General features: G+C 58.6%; 1 non-coding gene across 1 annotated transcript; it reads right to left on the bottom strand.

Annotated features, from left to right (window-relative positions):
• Positions 1 to 103: 103 nt before the first annotated feature.
• On the bottom strand, positions 104 to 1918 carry LOC142793952 (small subunit ribosomal RNA). Its single transcript, XR_012891956.1, has one exon. It is a non-coding gene; the product is annotated as a small subunit ribosomal RNA (ribosomal RNA).
• Positions 1919 to 5478: the final 3560 nt, after the last annotated feature.

Here is a 5478-nt window from a genome sequence, read left to right as displayed (position 1 = left end):
CAGGCAGCCCCGTGGGGAAAAGCCGACCCCGCGTCCAAACGGGGTCAGCGGCAGAAAGTGTCGGGCGCAGACGCAGCTGAGGCGCTCACCCTTCACAATCCGTTAATGATCCTTCCGCAGGTTCACCTACGGAAACCTTGTTACGACTTTTACTTCCTCTAAATGATCAAGTTTGGTCATCTTTCCAACAGACCGGCGCAACCGAAAGGCCGCGCCGGACATCGGTCCGAAGACCTCACTAAATCATTCAATCGGTAGTAGCGACGGGCGGTGTGTACAAAGGGCAGGGACGTAATCAACGCGAGCTTATGACTCGCGCTTACTGGGAATTCCTCGTTCAAGGGGAACAATTGCAAGCCCCTATCCCAATCACGAAAGAAGTTCCACGGGTTACCCAGTCTTTTCAGACAGGGATAAAGACACGCTGCTTCCTTCAGTGTAGCGCGCGTGCGGCCCCGGACATCTAAGGGCATCACAGACCTGTTATTGCTCTGTTTCGTGCGGCTAGGAGCCGCTTGTCCCTCTAAGAAGGTTGTAAGGTGCTGGGAACCCCGCACCTATTTAATAGGCTAGAGTCTCGTTCGTTATCGGAATTAACCAGACAAATCGCTCCACCAACTAAGAACGGCCATGCACCACCATCCACCGAATCAAGAAAGAGCTCTCAATCTGTCAATCCTCCCAGTGTCCGGGCCGGGTAAGTTTTCCCGTGTTGAGTCAAATTAAGCCGCAGGCTCCACTCCTGGTGGTGCCCTTCCGTCAATTCCTTTAAGTTTCAGCTTTGCAACCATACTTCCCCCGGAACCCAAATACTTTGGTTTCCCGGAAGCTGCCCGCCGAGTCATTTGAGTAACTCAGGCGGATCGCTGGTTGGCATCGTTTATGGTCAGAACTAGGGCGGTATCTGATCGCCTTCGAACCTCTGACTTTCGTTCTTGATCAATGAAAACATTCTTGGCAAATGCTTTCGCAGTAGTTCGTCTTGCGACGGTCCAAGAATTTCACCTCTAGCGCCGCAATACGAATGCCCCCGTCCGTCCCTCTTAATCATTACCTCGTATTCCAAAAACCAACAGAACAGAAACGAGGTCTTGTTCTATTATTCCATGCAAGTTTATTCAGGCGACTCGCCTGCGTTGAGCACTCTAATTTTTTCAAAGTAAAAGCACCGGCCATCTCGAGGCACACAATGAAGTGCACCAAGAAAGAACCGGCATGATGTTCAGTCCGAGCCGTCGCATCGGGTAGATGCACTACTCGTCTGGAACTGAGATCCAACTACGAGCTTTTTAACCGCAGCAGCTTTAGTATACGCTATTGGAGCTGGAATTACCGCGGCTGCTGGCACCAGACTTGCCCTCCAATTGATCCTCGTTAAAGGATTTAGAGTGTACTCATTTCAATTACGGGGCCTCAAAAGAGTCCCGTATTGTTATTTTTCGTCACTACCTCCCCGTGCCGGGAGTGGGTAATTTGCGCGCCTGCTGCCTTCCTTGGATGTGGTAGCCGTTTCTCAGGCTCCCTCTCCGGAATCGAACCCTGATTCTCCGTTACCCGTAACAACCATGGTAAGCAAGTAACCTACCATCGAAAGTTGATAAGGCAGACACTTGAAAGAAACGTCGCCGGCTCGTGGCCATGCGATCAGCACAAAGTTATCCAGAGTCACCACACAATACGGGCCGAAACCCGATCGATCTTGGTCTAATAAAAGCACCCGTTACCCAAAGGGCTCCAGGCTCACTGCATGTATTAGCTCTAGAATTGCCACAGTTATCCAAGTAGGAAGAAACGATCTAAGGAACCATAACTGATTTAATGAGCCATTCGCGGTTTCGCCTTATTTCGGCATGTACTTAGACATGCATGGCTTAATCTTTGAGACAAGCATATGATTACTGGCAGGATCAACCAGGTAATCGTTCGACTGCGCGTCCGTCCTCGCCCTCGGCGGGCCGGACGCAGTCTGTGTGCGGCGGAGGCCACCTTCAGGCGCCCCAACACGCTTATTTTGCACTCCGAGATGACGGCGTTCGAGCTCGCTACGGCACAACCTTCCCGAAAGACGAGTGGGAGCCGTGCGGCAAGAAGCACGTTCATGCTCGCTCTTTTTCGTTGCATCGACTCGGTCGCGCCGTGCGGGTTGCCCAAGCCCGCTGCACTGTCGGTGGACCGGCCGGAACTAGCAACGGAGCCGAGACTGCAAAGCCGCCAGACGACGGGTCACGCCCGCGTCTTCGGCGCTTTCGCATCTGAATCGCCCGAGGACGACACGGAACACACCTCGATATCGTGGTAAAACGGCACCGTCCGACAACCAGCCCCTAACGCATCAAGCGGATGAGGCTGCAGACGACTGCCGTGGATTCCCCTGGAGCAGACCCGAGGACACGCTTGACGAGGCCGAAGCCCGCCGCATATCAGACACCCGGTCGCTTTCGCGTACGCCGCTCACGAGAACCCCCACATAATAGCAGCGATAAGTACCCAGACCTCCTTGGGCCCTAATACGAGCGTACTCGAGAAAATTTCACCGCGGGTGTGCCCCGAAACGTGTGGCATGTTGAGCGTGCCACAAGTCTACGTCGCTCTCAAACCCGCCGAGGTCGTAGAATTTGCGACCCTACTCACGAAATTCCCACCGAGGATACGGCCGCAAACGTACCGCACCTTGGGTAGGCCACGAGTTTGTGCAACACTACGCTGACGGCACAGCACCGAGGTCGTGCGCGCACGCACGGGAAAATTCCGCCGCGGTTTCTGCCGAAAACGTGAGGCACCACGACTCTCCGCAAGTTCGCGTCGACTGCGAAAGACCGAAGTCGTGAACGACGTGTCCGCTACTCGCCGCCGACACGCTGGACACCAAACGTACAACGACTCGACGGCGTCGTAGAGGCCCACGACGCGGTTTTCCTTAACGACGTCTCGGCGTGGCACCGACAGGTTAGAACGGCCGACCAACGTTCCCTGTCCGCCGTTCGGCTCAGTCGAAGGGCTCGGCGACTTCGGCAACGCTGCGAAGCCGCACGGTGACGCACGCCATGTCCCCATTTTTTTTTTCTTTCTGCGTCTGCCGGGGTGCCCCTATAATAGCAGCGATAAGCACCCAGACCGCCGTGGGTCGCTCGCCCCGGCTGACGTGGTTTTTCGTACTCCTGCGGCGGTCGCCGTCAAGCACGTCCAAATACGCTACTTTCGTGGGCGCATTCACGCTCTTTCGCTTCGCCGGAGTGCCAGCACTCACTCTGCCAAAAACGGCGAACATCCGAGCGGCGGTTCCCACTTTTGCGTCGGCGTCGCAAACCCCGCCCCGGCAGACGAGGTTTGCCGTACTCGTGCGACGGTGGCCGGCGGGCACGTCGAAAGACGCCGATATCGTGCGCGAATTGGCGCACCTTGGCTTCACCGGAGTGCCGCCACTGACTCCTCCAAAAACGGCGAAGATCCGAGCGGCGCTTCCCACTTTCGCATCGGCGTCCCGAACTCCGCCCCGGCTGACGCGGTTTACCGTACTCGTGCGACGGTCGCCGGCGAGCACGTGGAAAGACGCCGATATCGTGCCCGAATCGGCTCCGTTCGGCTTCGCCGGAGTGCCAGCACTGGCTCGGCGAAAGACGACGAACATCCGAGCGACGGTTCTCACTATTGCGTACGCGTCGCAAACCCCGCCCCGGCAGACGCACTTTGCCGTACTCGTGCGACGGTCGCCGGCGAGCACGTAGAAAGACGCCGATATCGTGCCGGAATCGGCCCCGTTTGGCTTCGCCGGAGTGCCAGCACTCACTCGGCCACAAACGGCGAACATCCGAGCGGCGGTTCCCACTTAGCCGTCGGCGTCCCGAACTCCGCCCCGGCAGACGCGGTTGCCGAGCTCGTGCGACTAGCGACCGCGAAGCCGTCTCGCGACGCCGCTTTCGTGCGCGGCTCCCACTGCGACCTGGGTCACCCGAGGTCGACGAGCAAAAAAGAATGTCGAAAAAAATTTTTTTTTTTTTTGCGTCTGCCGGGGTGCCCCTATAATAGCAGCGATAAGCACCCAGACCGCCATGGGTCGCTCGCCCCGGCTGACGTGGTTTTTCGTTTTCCTGCGGTGGTCGTCGTCAAGCACGTCCAAACACGCCACTTTCGTGGGCGCATTCGCGCTCTTTCGCTTCGCCGGAGTGCCAGCACTCACTCTGCCAAAAACGGCGAACATCCGAGCGGCGGTTCCCACTTTTGCGTCGGCGTCGCAAACCCCGCCCCGGCAGACGAGGTTTGCCGTACTCGTGCGACGGTGGCCGGCGGGCACGTCGAAAGACGCCGATATCGTGCGCGAATTGGCGCACCTTGGCTTCACCGGAGTGCCGCCACTGACTCCTCCAAAAACGGCGAAGATCCGAGCGGCGCTTCCCACTTTCGCATCGGCGTCCCGAACTCCGCCCCGGCTGACGCGGTTTACCGTACTCGTGCGACGGTCGCCGGCGAGCACGTGGAAAGACGCCGATATCGTGCCCGAATCGGCTCCGTTCGGCTTCGCCGGATTGCCAGCACTGGCTCGGCGAAAGACGACGAACATCCGAGCGACGGTTCTCACTATTGCGTACGCGTCGCAAACCCCGCCCCGGCAGACGCACTTTGCCGTACTCGTGCGACGGTCGCCGGCGAGCACGTAGAAAGACGCCGATATCGTGCCGGAATCGGCCCCGTTTGGCTTCGCCGGAGTGCCAGCACTCACTCGGCCACAAACGGCGAACATCCGAGCGGCGGTTCCCACTTAGCCGTCGGCGTCCCGAACTCCGCCCCGGCAGACGCGGTTGCCGAGCTCGTGCGACTAGCGACCGCGAAGCCGTCTCGCGACGCCGCTTTCGTGCGCGGCTCCCACTGCGACCTGGGTCACCCGAGGTCGACGAGCAAAAAAGAATGTCGAAAAAAATTTTTTTTTTTTTTTTTTGCGTCTGCCGGGGTGCCCCTATAATAGCAGCGATAAGCACCCAGACCGCCATGGGTCGCTCGCCCCGGCTGACGTGGTTTTTCGTTTTCCTGCGGTGGTCGTCGTCAAGCACGTCCAAACACGCCACTTTCGTGGGCGCATTCGCGCTCTTTCGCTTCGCCGGAGTGCCAGCACTCACTCTGCCAAAAACGGCGAACATCCTAGTGGCGGTTCCCACTTTTGCGTCGGCGTCGCCAACCCCGCCCCGGCATACGCGGTTTGCCGTACTCGTGCGGCGGTGGCCGGCGGGCACGTCGAAAGACACCGATATCGTGCGCGAGTCGATGCTTCTTGGTCTCGCAGGAGGGCCGCCACTCACTCCTGCAAAAACGGCGAAGATCCGAGCGGCGCTTCCCACTTTTTCGTCGGCGTCGCAAACCTCGCCCCGGCAGACGCGCTTTGCCGTACTCGTGCGACGGTCGCCGGCGAGCACGTCGAAATACGCCGATATCGTGCCCGAATCGGCCCCGTTTCGCTTCGCCGGAGTGCCAGCACTCGCTCGGCCA

Source organism: Rhipicephalus microplus, unplaced genomic scaffold, assembly GCF_043290135.1.
Source record: "Rhipicephalus microplus isolate Deutch F79 unplaced genomic scaffold, USDA_Rmic scaffold_349, whole genome shotgun sequence".
Lineage (NCBI taxonomy): Eukaryota > Metazoa > Arthropoda > Arachnida > Ixodida > Ixodidae > Rhipicephalus > Rhipicephalus microplus.
Note: the sequence above shows the minus strand (reverse complement) of the source record. Positions and strands in the feature narration are given on the sequence as shown.